The following is a 15710-nucleotide window of genomic DNA, read 5'->3' as shown; positions in this document are numbered from 1 at the left end:
TTCAGGGCCCATGACCGGACCCCAAAAAAAAAAAAAAGAAAGAAAATACACAAGGGATGGGAAGGTGGCTCAGTGGTAGAGTGTTTGCCTTGCATGCTCAAGGCCCTGGGTTTGATTCCTCAGTACCACATAAGCAAAAAGAAAAAAGCCGGAAGTGGATGCTGTGGCTCAAGTGGTAGAGCGCTATCCTTGAGCTGAAGAGCTGAGGGACAGCGTCCATGCCCAAAGTTCAGGACCCACGACCGGCCCCCCCCACCAAAAAAAGTAAATACAAAATACATCAATGACTAAGACACAAAATAAAGAGAATGACTACACTAAATGCAAGATGTCGCCCACTCATGTTTGGAAATATAGATCCTTTGTTTAATTATGAATTTATGACTATATTGGCCCCCACCAGGACTCCATCTCAGGTCCCAGGAATGGCCAACTTCCTTAGTGGTTCACAGGCTGGTGTGCTCACCATGACCCATTCACCAATTGGGCCTGATAGGCCTTGAGTTCAAATTCCAGCACTGCCAAAAGATTCATTCTAATGTGAAAAGCCTAGGGTTGCTCATGTTTTCCTGTTCTGTGAATGTCCTGAGTCTCATTGAGGATGGAAAATGCTATATAAGCAACTCAATAGCCATGGGAATAGGTTGTCATCCATGTAAGCACAGTTATATCTGTCACCATTTTCAATAAAATTCACAATACATCCATGAATAAGATAAATAGAAAATTAATAAAAAGTGTAACTACACTGAATGCAAGAAGCATACAACACCTGTAGGTAAATAGAGATCCTATGTTTAAAAAAGGTGGGCTTGCTATTTTGTCCAGTGCTGGGGCTTCAAATCAGGCCCTAAACCAGACCTGACATTCTATTCTTCAAGGATGGTGAGCTTCCCCTTCTCCCTCAGTGCAACAGAGCTATCCAAACCTGAATTCAAATCCCAGTGCTCACAAAAGTTTCATCCTGATGTCAGAAGCCAGTTGTTTCACACGTTTTCCTCTCCTGTGAAAGTCCTGAGTCTCAACCAACAAGAGAAATTCATAAGCAACCCTATAAACATAGGAACAGGTTGTCGTCCATGTCATCAAAGTTATACCTGTCATCATATTTAGTAAAATACACAATACTTCCATGAAATAGAGACAAAATAAGGAGTTCACCGAACACAAGATGCTGTACAAACATGTACAACATATAGATCGTATGTTTAAATTATGAATTCATGACTATAGTGGACCACCCTGGCAATCAATGTCAGATCCTGGGAATGCCCTAGCTCGTTAGTTGCTCACAGGTTAGTGTGTTCACCTTGACTTATTGGCCAATTGGTCCTACTAGGACCTGAGTTAAGATCCCAGCACTACCAACAAGTGGATCGTGGAGTAAGAAGCTAAGTGTGAAACTTATACTTACCATTTGTGCAATGCTGTACTAGTAATTCTAACTCTGAAAACTTCAATATCATCATGTGAGAATTAAAAATGTAAGGAGTTCCACTTTATGCAATTATTGTGAGGATTAAAGTACATACCATAGGTAAAGCACTTGGAAAAACAATCAATTAGCATTTGGCAAATTCTACCTGTTATTTTATCATGTGATGAATTCTAACATTTTTACTGTGATTTTATATGTGCAATGTGATGTATTGATATTCATTGCATTGATCACTTTTCTGTCACTATGAGGAAAATACCTGCAAAGAAAATTTCTGAGGAGGAAACTATTAAATTGACTCATGGTTTAAGAGAACACAGTTTAAGATCAAATATCTCCATTGTTTTTAATCATATTTTTATTATCTTAACTAGGTGTATACGGGAATTTCCATTCAATAAATGAGTTTTTAAGTATAATGGATCTTTATATAACTTTCCCCTACCCTTCCAAACCTCACCCCACTTTGATTTTTTCTAGTTTCATATTATATGCATTGAATATTATGTCTTCACTTTTTTCCTCCATAACTCTCTTTATTCCTTCCCTTTGACTTCCCCTCACATCTTCCAAGTGATAGTTTCCTGGTATTCATTTTGTTAGATTAAAGTTCAATTTTATAAGAAATTACACCTTTTAAATACTGCTCTGAAAAATGAAAACTTTGGTTAATACTGTTGTTTAACTTGCATAAAAGTCTGGCTTCCAGATATGCGACAGAGCATGGGTCCTTTGTGTGTCTGGCTCTCAGTTTACTTAACATATTTTTAGATCTATCCCTTTCTTTGTAAATAATGTAACAGTGCTCATAATGGATAGGTGCAATCCAATTGTGTATATATGACATAATTTCTCCAACCATCCCTCTGCCAAAAGGCATCTTGGCTGTTTCCATAACTTGGCTGTTGTGAATAGTGCAGTAATGAACAAGGTTGTGAAAGTGATTGTATTGTAACCTTTTGGAAGAATTCATCACTATCTTTCTGAGAGCAATCCTCTAGCCAGTTTTCTAGAATAAGCAAACCTTCCTTTCATCTACATGACAACGTATTGCAAGTCCTCAAAAACACCCTCTCCCATACATGTCTCAATAAGCTAAAACCACACTATGCCCATATTCTTTCAATATATTTTTAATTCTTACATAAATTTAGTGAGAACCTTCTATGTACTTTCCTAATGTGGGAATGAGAGACATAACAATAGAGTAAAAGTAAGAAATACATATTTTAATTAGCGATTATCATATTTAAAATTTTTTCAGCTCTAACTCATAGCCTCATTCACTATTATTTTAATCTTTATTTGATTACATCATCTATCCCTTAAATTATAACAGGTGAGTTAAATACAGACAAAAAATTGTGGTTTGATTTTGACACTCATGTGTGAGGATGCACAATATGGGCAAATAGATGGATTGGAATTAATAGCAATTATCCATTTTGTTAAATTAGAGATGGTTTTATTCCAAACTGATACATATTTCATTCAACAAAAAGAAACTTATAAAAATTCCCTTTGTTTTGCTCCTCATTAACTTTTGTTTCCATTTTATTTTATAATGAAGGATGATTTCATATATGTACTGTAGATACAAAAAAACGTTAAACTATTTCTACCCATATGTATTGATATATACATACATACATATATTACACAGGTTACAATGATAATTTATAACTTCTGTAACTATACAGTTTACTAAATTATTAAAAACATCGATGGTTCATGCCTTGAATCCTGGTTACTCGAGAGGCTGAGATCTGATAAACATGGTTTAAAGCCATCCTGGGCAGGAAAGTCCATGAGCCTCTTATCTCCAAACAACCAACAGAAAATAAGAATAGGAAATGTGGCTCAAAGTAATAGAGTGGTAGCTTTGAAAGAAAAAGCTCAGGGACATCACCCAGGCTCTTAGTTCAAGAAATACAATCTACCCAAAAAATCTATTTAATTTACATCTGTGTAAGTAGAGTATTTCCATCACCCAAATGCACATCCATGTTCATCTGCAAGGTAACTCTGTTTTTTCTGAAGTACTACTAAACATTTTCACTAAAGTAGCATTGCAACGTGGGTTCATTCTATCTCTCTAATGGATTTTTCTCCACTAAAATACTCAAGTGTTATAATTATTCCAATTATTTAAAATCATAGTTTTTTTCTTTAATACCCCTAATATTACAGTTTGAATTCATTGTCTTGTGCCCCCTAAATGGGTGTGCTTACCACTTTGTCATGTGCCAGCCCTAAATTATCCTGATAATTTTTCAGATAGAAACTGGCTTCCTACTTGTGTATGATCTTGGCCTCAGTCCACTTTATGTTATTCATCCTGGAATTTAGAATAACAAGTGCATGGTATTCTGTACAGTTTTTTCTGTCTAATCTAGGCTTTAGCGACTGTTCTCACATCAGTGCACTCCCATGTAGTCAGGATTTTCATAAGCTTGTCATAGCTGATTTTTAAAAAATCTTTGCATTTCCTGCAGGTTGTTGAGTACTGAATTAATTTGTGTTTTCTTGTCTTGTTTTGTTTCATTTGAATGTATATGTTGAGTTGTTCCTCACTTTTCATTTTGTTTCTTTCTCTGATGTTCTTACCTAAAGTATTGAGAAACCAATTCTTTTTTCTCAAGATAGTCATGGTGAACATTATTATTCCAAAGCAATTTCAGTAACATTTAAACACCTTCATATCTATGAATGGTATAAAAATGCTAAACGCTGAGAAGGGTGTTTTTACTTTCACGGTAGTCTTTGTTGTACACAGATCATGAAATATATGAAGATAATATAACTACAGATGCATGCCAGGAGGAGAAATACCTATTATTAATTGTTTGACAGAGGCTTCACTTCTAGTGAAAGAAATATATTGCTTGATGCAGGATTTCACAAAATCATATTGCTAGGAAGAACCTAAGCAATAATCTAATATTATAGAATTGAGTGTGAAGAATTGACTTCCTGAATAATTTACTTTTGGGTCAAATAATAGCAGGCTTCCAAAAAGAGTGTAGATTTTAGGGAAACATGATGAATTTTATGTAAATATGTCCTTAGCTGATTTTGTTAATTTGTGAGCCAGTACAGGGAAATAAAGTACAGCAAGGTAAAAAATTAAAGAACTTCACATTGAAATACTCATTTGTGTGTGTGTGTGTGTGTGTGTGTGTGTGTGTGTGTGTGTGTGTGTTCATGCGCATGCGAGTATGCAAACGCACACATGCATGTGCTCATGCATGCATTCATCATTCTTGAGGCTTGAGAGTGCCTGGGAATTATTCCTCATTTTCAGTGCCCAAGGATAGTGGTCTACCACTTCAGCCACTTCTTTTTTTAATTCTTTTTTTAGATAATCGCTTGTATTTTCATGATTGGACTGGCTTTGAACAGTGGTCATGAGATTTCAGACTCCCGAGTAGCTAGTTAAGCTTATTCATCCTCTGAGTACCTAGTTAAAATTCTGGCTGTCCTCTATGTCACTGCTCTTTTATTCATTTCCTGAGATAATCACAAACCTAAGTCATATATATGTCTAATAGCTTTATACTGTTACTGCTTGGCACCAGGGGCTCCTATCTGTACTCTTAACTACTTAGGAGGTTTGAGATCAGAACCCAGGCCAAAAGTTTAGTGGAATTCCTTCTCAATCTATAGCTTGGTGCATTGTATCATTTCCACCATCCTTCACTATCTAGTTACTATGATTGGATGGATTGTGGATCCAGGCCAGTCAAGGTAGCAGTCTGGACAAGTTGGTGATCATCTCGGATGCCATTGATGATGAGATGGCTAAAAGGACAGATCAGGTGCATTTTTTTGTGGAAAGGAAACCCCTATCCTAAAATTAACCACTGATATGACACCTGCCTAGCAAGAAAAATATACCCCAAGTTGAAATACCCACAATTTCCCACAACCAAAATAAGTATATACATGAACATTCAAAAACTTAATACAATCTGTTCTTTACTCTAATATCAGCTACATCTGCTTATCATATGATGTGACAGAACAGTTCCTTCATTAATCTTATGATAATTTAAAAAGACCTAAAAAATTCTGTCTCACTTATTAAGTGCAAATTAATGGCAAATTGCATCATTTCTTACATATTTGACTACCACTATAAATTCATCTTATGATTATTATTAATAGTAATATATTCTGATTTATTACTTTACTTTGTAACAGTTTTTAAAATTTGGCTTTTCTGTTGAAGTTGAAGTATTTAAATAGTATCATCAAAGTATATTCCTTGGGTATTTAGGGCAGTTTTTTACAAAGTTTTTAAACAATGGCGTCTAAGAATTCTTAATTGGTATATCACTTGGTTTATTTTTCATTTCAATTTAATTTTATTTTAATGGTAATGTACACAGGGGTTACAGTTACATAAATAAGGTAAAGTAATGAGTACACTTCATAGGGAAGGAACATTATCTCTTCCATCAATTTTTTAGTACACTCAAAAGAAGGACTACTGATGCTTTTGCTATTGCTATTGATCCATGGGTGCTTTTGCTTTCTTTGTTAATGCATTTTTATTATAAAATCGATATACAGAGGGTTTACACTTAATTAAGTCAACTTAAGAGTACACTTCATTTTATTTTCTAAATTTCAAATTTTGGGCTTAAATAATTTCTTTTGTTTCTTTAGGGTAATTCATTTTTTTCAGAGTTGTAGGATTAGTTAATTTATTTTTGCATGATTTTACACATGTAAATTATTCAGACACATGTATTTTGCATTTATAATATTTAACATGTGACTATTTAAAAATTGTTTTCTTAATTTTTATATGGCTATGATTTTAAATAAATTTATTTTCTTATAGTTATAAACATATTTGTCCAGGTAACAAATCCTTACTGTATTTTCAAGAAGCACATACTTTATTAAGAAAGGCTTCATTACTTGGCCACATTTTGGAAATATTTTTACTTGAATTAAAAAAAAAAGTTTTATCTCGGCATTGTGATTTGTGGCATCCATTTTCTAGCTATGGTGGGAATTGTAAATAGGGTTTGTAGTTCGAGAGATACTGAGAAACTCTGTGACCTTATTATAAAACTATTCAAAACGGAATGATTGGAGATATAGCCATCGCTAATGTTATATAGGGCATCTCGTTATCATATTCTAAATCTTGAGTTAAAACACCAGTAACATCACTCTTTTGTCAAAATAAAAGGACATATGTTTCAAAATGTTTATTATTTAAACTTATTTGCAAAGATTCTCATGTCTTCTATTAATTTTCAATTTACTTAATCAATTAAAATCCAAGTATATTGTGATTATTTTATTTCTAGTAAACTTTTAAATTGTACAAGCAATATTAAGATATCATATATTAACATACTTTTACTATTTGTGATAATTTCCTCCGTTGAATATGATAATATCAATATTCCAAATGTGGGTATGTGGTGTGTGTATGTGTGTGTTTATGTGGTTTTTGTGTGTGTGTTTGATTTGTGTGTACTTTGTAATGTTTGGGAGATCACACCATTGCTAGGCCAATGCTTTACCACTGGGCTATACTACCTAGTTATAATCCAAATAGTGTTTTAAATCATGACTTTGAAACTTTCATTCCTAGTATGTTTTTTCAAAATTAGATATGATAAAATGTGATCCATATTCTATCCACGCTAGCAATTTTTATTGTTATTTAGAATATTTTTACTGTCTTTCCACTTCCAAACTCTTGTGTTTATTATTAATAAAGGTTTTACTTTGCTTCTTGTCTCTCTTCATTCTTTCTCCCTTTAGAGTTTAGCTATTCTTTCTCTGATTTCTTTGGGAATTTATTATCATATTCCTATTAAATTTCCTTACATTGTAACAAGTATATATAATGCTTTATTTTCTATTTTATTTTTTCCCATTTTTCACTGACTTTTGGTCCAAACTATTAGATGGATTAAAACGAAACTTGACTCAGGACACTTTACTTTTCTCCTTCTCTTCTCTGAAGTCTTTCTGTTTTTTGAAACACAATAGAAATGGCATATAGCTCCTATGTGGTCCATCATTCTTTCCCCTCTCACTCTCCTCTGTTGTACAGCTCAAGTTGTTATCATTCAGATACAGCATTATCTAAATCTTAACTCATTCCTAAATTAATTTTAGTTGTTTCCAGTATTCTCTAAAGACATTTCTCTATGTATAATATCTGGGGTCTTGTGTTTTTCCAAGGTACAAATATGAGTGACTATCAAATATCTAGATATCTCTGTAGAATATTGGTCCACCTGATCAATAAACTCGTATGTAAATTCAAACAATAAAGGTCAGTCAGAACAATCTTGTAAAATGGTGTAGCTTCAGCCTTCATACTAGTTCTACTATAAGAACAGATACATAGAAGAATGTAACAGATTTGTCAAAATAAATTCTTAGTTTTATGATCAATAGATTTTGAAAACTATCCTATGACTTTATGAAATAAAAATAAAATCTTAAATGGGTGTATTGACACTATTGTCTCTCGAGATTTAAAGAATGATCTTAAACTATTACCTCAATCCTTTTTTGTTTTGTTTGTATTTTTGTCATTCATGGGGCTTAAACTCTGGGCTTAGGCGCTGTCTGTGTGCTCTTCTGCTCAATGAAAAGTGCCCTCCCGCTTGAGTCACAGCACCAGATCTGGTTTTCTAAAGGTCTATTGGATATAAGATTCTCATGGACTTTTCGGCCCGGTATGGCTTTAAACTGTGATCCTCAGATCTCAGACTCCTCAGTAGCTTGCTTTACAGATATGAGCCTCAGGCACCCGTCCTACCTCCATCCTTATAAAAAAATTAAAATAAAAATGATTATCAAACTAAATGTGAGATGTAAAAACTTACAAAACATAAATGTAAAATTTCATGACATTGCATCACTTAGGGTTTCTAATAATTTGACATGGAAAGCATTAGTGGCTAAAGAAAAGCAACAATAAACTGGATTATATCAAGTGATAGCTTTTCATAATTCAAAGGATACTATAACCGAAGTGAAAACATATCCAACAGATACAGGGAACATATTTGTTAATGCTACAATGTTAATGCTACAATATTTCTGAATCTATAGTATTTTTATATCTTCTAATTCTATATAAATTTTTACCTGAATAGGATATTTCTTTGAAGAACATATATAAATTAATAGTCAATAAGAAGAGCATATGAAATAAGTTCCTCTTTAGTTTCTAAGAAAAAAGACAAAGAAAACTCACTAGTATGACCCTAATATAAAAAGATGACACAAAATATAGTAATGCATTTGTAGAGAAAATGATAAACTCTACATAGGAGAATGATTTGTATAATACTGTGATCATTTTAGCAAGCAAGATTGCAAGTCTTCAAAAGGTCAAAGAGAATTGTATATGATCCAGCCATTACACTTCTTTGTATGTATTAAAGAGAAGTAAAAAACTTGTTTGGACAGGGAATGTAGTTCATTGACAGTGCACTTGAATAATATGTGTGAGACCCTGGAAATAATCCCTAAAAACAAATTTGAAATGACACACTATAGAGGATGTATGCTGGACAAATTCCTGTAAGTGAATTTTACATCTATTTTAATGTCTGTTCTAAAATTTACAGAATATCTATTTGAGGAAATGCAAGTTTCTGTAAATTAGGCTTGGAAAACCTATTATTGTACAATTTACTTCCAAAGCACTAAAATGTATACAATAAAAGGAGATTATATATTGATGTGAATTCATGGCAGGAAAAAAAGAAAACTATTGTTAAAAACACTTCACACAAATTGAAGAATACCTAAAAAGATGTTTTCAGTGTTGGCTAAAAATTCGTTGTAAACTACAGCGTTTAAAACAAAGATGTGATTTCTGTGTATTTTGAGGCGTTTTTTTTGGTCCGTTTTTTTTAGTTTATACAGAGACAACTCAATCAAAAAGTGTATATGATAACTGTAATATCTAGGAATTATGCATCACTTATAATTAATTGATAACCTTTTCTGGAAGAAACTTTTAGCAAATGACAGAAGGCCCAAATTTATGCATTTGCATTCTATGAAAGTCATATGTTACTTCCTCAATCCAATTGTATTCTCTACTTTGGTAAGAAAAAAATTATTCTTAAGGTAAGAGCCAATAGCAGTGAAAAGTAACAAAATACATAATCATCGTAAATTATTTGTGAAAATAACAAATGAAATAAAACAATTCCACTTAAGAGACTTAAATATTAGTACCTATGAAGATGTTCCTGAATACCAATATCCATTGAATTTTTGGAATTTTAATTTCTACCAACATATAAAAACTAGAACAAGAAAACAAATATAGTCTTAGAGCAAACCAGCCTTGGAGTAATTCTTTTAATTGTTTTGACATTACAAAAGAATTGATACCCTGGGAAGGGTTGTGAAGGGTAAACAAAGGAGGAAGCTGCAATGCTTGATAAGAAATGTACTCATTATCTTGCCAATGTCATTGTAACCCCTCTGTATAGTATGTTCACAATTAAATGTAAAATTTAAAAAAAGTGAGGAAAAGGAAAAAAAGGAAAAAAAGAAAAGAAAAGAAAAAATATCAAAAGAATTGATACCATTAAGAAAATGATTTTTTCCTATGGAAAACAATTTAAAATGTTTATTACTTATTATAGCTCAAGTACCAAACAAGAGTATTTTTATAAAATCATTACAAATATCATTTTATTACTATAATAAAATAGAATAAAAGACCAGTCCCAATATATTATCATTATTCTTAATTCCTAATCATTACCTAAATATCTTAAATTAAATAGTCATGTCTTTAACATAAATGTAAATATTCAATCATTTTTACTTAACATTTTCCAGGAGCATGTATTCATGTTTCTAAGAAATGTTCACAGCAGTTAAAAGGTGCTTTTTTTGAAATTAATGTGATATATATTATTGTTGTTATTTGCAAGGCCTGGGCATTATCCCTCAGGCTTTTTATGCTCAAATCCAGTATTCTACAACTTGAGGCACAGAGGTAACTCCTGTTTTTAGTGGTTAAATGGAGATAAGAATCTAATAAGTACTTTTTTGCTGGGGTGGGGTGGCGAGTGTCCAGTCGTGGGGCCTGAACTCTGGCCTGGGCGCTGTCTCTTAGCTCTTCAGCTCAAGGTTAGAGCTCGACCACTAGAGCCACAGCGCCACTTCCAGCTTTTTTCTTTTTGCTTATGTGGTGCTGAGAAATCGAACCCAGGGCCTCATGCATGCAAGGCAAGCACTCTACCACTAAGCCACCTTCCCAGCCCCCTAAAAAGTACCTTCCTGTCTGGGCTAGTTTTGAACACAATTATAAGATCTCATTACCCAGAATAACTCAAATTACAGGCTTGAGTCACTGGCACTTGGTTTGATGTATTTTTTAATTTTAATTACGTTTTAAGATTTTTGTTTCACTATAATGTACATCGTTCTACACATAAATTCATATATATCTATATAATTCTGATGACAAATAATCTCTAAAATGTATGTCTTTCTTCATATTATACATATATATATATATATATATATATATATATATACATTGTGAAGACAGACTTCCACTAAAACTTTTATGCTACTATTTTTTTACCTTTTTCATTTCAAAGATATACAGTCTATTGTTCCAAAAGTTTCCTAGAATAAAATAACTAATATTTCAATAGAATGTAGAATCTATTATTTTCCAGGGAATTTTAGATATACACATGATATTGCAGTAACATTTACAGTATGTTATTTGAAATAATTCTGTTCACACTCCTAAATATTTGTGTGTAGTGGTGGGGAGAGAGGAACTTAATTCACAATGGTTAGGAATTTGTAATACTTCCAAAGTCTATTCCATAATTTGTTATAAGCACATAGTCAATCTACCTGTTATGGTTTAGTTTTTTTGTTTCTGTATTTGTGCAAATTTTTAATATGGACGCATGCACAGTGGTAATATTAAAAAATATTAATCCAGATTTTGTGGATATTTATATTTCTCTTGGGAAAACTAATGAGCTCCCAGAAAATGTCCATAAGGAGCCTCTCAATTCTAATATCACGGTTTGTCTTAAAATGCTTTAAATTCAACACACTCTAATGTGAACCCAGGGTCATATTATGGAACTTTTCTCCTCAGAGAGTAAGCACTACCCTATTGCTTAACATGGACAATATACCTTCATACAGAGACTGGCATGTCAAATAAGAAGTAGTAGTTGAACAATTTTCCTAGCAGTTTTTACAGATGAAATGGAAATAGAGCAACTATGAACTCAAAAGGAATGTGCAAAGAAGACAAGGGCACAAAGTAGAATGTGCCAAGAAATGCTGAAGTATATTTTCAAATAATGTGCTCAGGTGTGAGGGTGTGTTCAAAGTACAGATTCAGACAATGTACTTGGATAACTTGGGGAGGAACTACTTTAACCTCTTCCGGGATAAATGTACAAGAACAAGCCCGTAACTCTGACTCTAATAAGCCACATCATCATCAACTAGGAATATTTTCCAAATGTAAAGTGAGAAAAAAAAGGGCTCATCACAGTATTCAGGTTGAAGCAATGGCAATCACATAACTTTTCTTATAAGTCTTCAATTGTTTTGGTGCATTAAAGTAGGAAAAATCCAAGTAATTATTTTGCATGTACCTAAATTAAATGGGTTGTATTCTACTGGTCTCTCTTTAACTTGAAAGTTATAGATTATGTCTTTTTTACTCTATATTGGGACAATGATCTGCTGTCAGTTATTTTCTTCTTGTCCCCTTCTTTTGCCCTTCCACTTACATAATTATTATTTAAAGATACATACTTAAGCTTGCATTTCTAAATTCTTCAAAGTTATCTGAACTACTTTATACTTCTGGCAGCCTCTTATATCTTTCTCAAGGGAAACATTTTTGACACTACCATTTTTATCCTCTATGATATTTGATATCTTCTTGCCAAATTAGTGCAAGATATACATGAGACTCAGAACTCATACCACCATAAAATCCTATGTTACTAGAAATCATGCTTTTAGAATGTCTGGGGAAGTGGCATCTCTCATTTTTGAATGACCCTAAGTGATATTTACAAGCAGTCATATTTTAAACCAATAAGCCACTCAGCAGATGAACGAACTGACAAAATGTGTTTTATGTATGCACGGTGTAATTCTATACTTCAAATTCATACGGAACTGGAAGTCTTGGAAAAATCCCACGAAGTAAAATAAACAAGACACAAATAGACAGATTGTGTGGTTTCCTCATTTGTAATAAGTAGGAAATCTCTAGGATAGTCTAGCAGTTGAGCAGAATTGCTCAATAACTATGTATGTATGACCATATAAGATGATGATGAGCAAAATGGACTTCTGGATATGGGAACAGACTTTTTTGTTTGTGGTTGTTGTTTTTAATGTAGTATGATATTTCTTTTTTCTTTTGTGTTTTCCCTTTGGTTCATCCCTGTTATATTTGATTTCAATATTCTGTGTATTGTATATACATTTACATTAATTTAGCAAGGGAAGAGGAACAAGGAAATGGCAAGACAAAGAACAAAGGGCAAACCAATGCAATAGCAATACTCACAAAACAACATGTTGAAAATTTAAATTACAACTTATGAGGGGTATTGGGCTGAAGGAAAACTGTGAGAAAAATGAGGGAGTGGGTAAAAAGTTACACATGCTATGTATTCACTACCTTATAATTACTGCAACCCCTTCTAAATATCAACTTGACAATAAAATTAAATTAAAAATGAGCTGTATAAAATATAATTTCACTGTATTGGTATAGTAAATATTATTATATGTGTATTACCTTTTTAAGAAATGAACATTTTTGGCTGCTAATTTGAATTAATTACCCCTTTATCAGAGGGTCATCAACTTCAATATTATCAAACAATACAATATTTTTAGAATATACTTGTCATTATTTTGGAAAAAAATTGTTTTAGTATTGTCTCATACTAAAACAGAAAAAGTTCAATTCTATGGAAACTCCTAACTTTTCAAACTGAATAATTGTTAGGAGGACAGAATATATGTGTTCTTCAACATTCCTATTATTACTAGCTACTCATTTTCAAATTCTGAACATGCCACACTAGCGACATTCAAAACAGTACCTGTTTGCATTTTATTTAATTCTGCAATAAGTGCAGTTTTCAATGAGGCATTACATATTTAAATTCAACAGAAAAAATAACCACAGTCTGGTAGAAGGTAAAACGATGAATTATCTATATTAATTCCTCTAGAGTAAACATTTGTTCATCAAAGTAAGCCATTATTTCTATAACCATCGATCCCAAGTTTTTATGCCATAAAGTCATCCTAGCATCCTAGCTCAACAATTTCCAACTTGTAATGTGCACCTTAAAATTCCTTAAATTCACAACATGACAAGCATATAACTATTGTGGAAAAATACTACACTTCTGCTAATGTGATGCCCTTCGTATTGTGGAAAGAATACTACACTAAACTTTTCTTCATCATTTTCCACCCAGTGTTATCCTTGAGATCAGAACACTTGCAAATATTATTTATAGTTATATATTTTATCTATCATAGTTATTCAGGAGATCTGAATGTCTGACTATTAAGATCTGAAGACTCTGGTTCAAATCCCACCCAGGAAGGATGGTTCCTTAGATTCTTACCTCCAATAACTGCTCACGAAAAGCCTGACACAAGTGGCACTGAGTTTCAAGAGGTAGAGCAGTAGCCTTGAGCAAAAACAGGCTCAGGGATAGTGCACAGGCCTAGAAGTTAAGATGTCACACAATTACTCTCTTCATACCATGTTACACCAGAGTCTCAAAAAGTTGCTCTTTTGATAAATTTATAAATTAATAGCATCAATTTGTTGTCAACTTTATCTAGATTATTCACATTATCATGTTACTTATGAACTGTTGGAATTAACTGTTAACTAAGTTCTAATTATGCCTTACTTGAAAGAATATTTTAGGCAAATAGAAAGCTAGAATCATTTGTGAATTTGTAAATTAAATCTTCTACTTAAAAACAATTTTATAGTAACCTATAGAATATTAAATTACAAACAAAAATATTTATTTTAAATCTAAATTCTTATTTAGCCAGGTCTACAAAGTCCCACATTAAATGAACTTTCCTATTTCTCTAGGCTTAAGCTTTTGTAATCTTTCATCATTTCTTTGGAATCTAACAGAACGATGGTTGCTTTTTCAAATTCTTGGTTGGGAATCATGAGCTCTTTTGCATCTAGTAATGTTCTGTAATGAAGACGACATTTAAACACAACTGAGGATTATATATGAGTTGCATTTCATTAGGAAACTTGACTTCTCAAAATATATTGACAAAATTAGCCCAAACTTCCAACTGTGTATTCCTTTCTGGCTTATTTTTTATTCCTTTCTTGGTTTGTTTATTGAGACAAAATTATACTACCTATTCCACTGAAAGTATCACTATGTCATTCCACTTTCTAATCACCTGTCTTAGTCTGAGTGCTAGAATTACTGGCTTGTATCACATTGTCCTACCATAGTTTTTTATTTATTTAATCTAGATACAGACTAGCAATTCTGAACTTCCCCAATAATATTTTCCACTAGAGTGATGGCTCAGACTGTTTATGAACTATTTTCAAAGATGTTCTAACATTTAACACAAGATATGAACATTTTCAGATGCACCTGAAGGGGTCTCGGATTCATTCCTCCCTGGATCTGATCCCTTTATTAATGATGACTTGACTTTCTTACTATCTCTGTTCCCACCTATGTAATATTCTCAAGCTTTTTGGGGAAATTTCACTTGAGGACTTTCTAATATTAAAAATTATCACTTGATTTTATTTTTACTCAATACATATTTTCTATCTTTTCTACATAATCTGACAGTTGTTCCATATGTGTGTTTGAACATATAAGTGCCTCTGTGTGTATGTGAGTATTTGTATATATATATATGTATGCAAAAACCTCAAGCTCTTCTTCAGCAATCTTGCTCATTACTAGTATTCCATCACTTGAGACATTATTCTAATGCATCTTTTGGCTGGTTAATTATAGTGTCTCAAAGACTGTTTTGCTCAAGCTAGATGCAAACTGAACTTCCCAGATCCCTTTATATTCTTAAGTTTTATTTCTCCAGGGGTATCAACTTTTGAACTACAAACATTTTTGTGAGTGTAAAATCTAAGCTGTTTCCCAGATTTTTACTCGAGTTCATATAAAGATAGATGAACATACACATTACATATGCTGAGTATACA

This window comes from Dipodomys merriami, unplaced genomic scaffold, assembly GCF_024711535.1.
Source record: "Dipodomys merriami isolate MVZ:Mamm:240054 unplaced genomic scaffold, mDipMer1.0.p SCAF_23, whole genome shotgun sequence".
Lineage (NCBI taxonomy): Eukaryota > Metazoa > Chordata > Mammalia > Rodentia > Heteromyidae > Dipodomys > Dipodomys merriami.
This window is presented reverse-complemented; position numbering follows the sequence as displayed.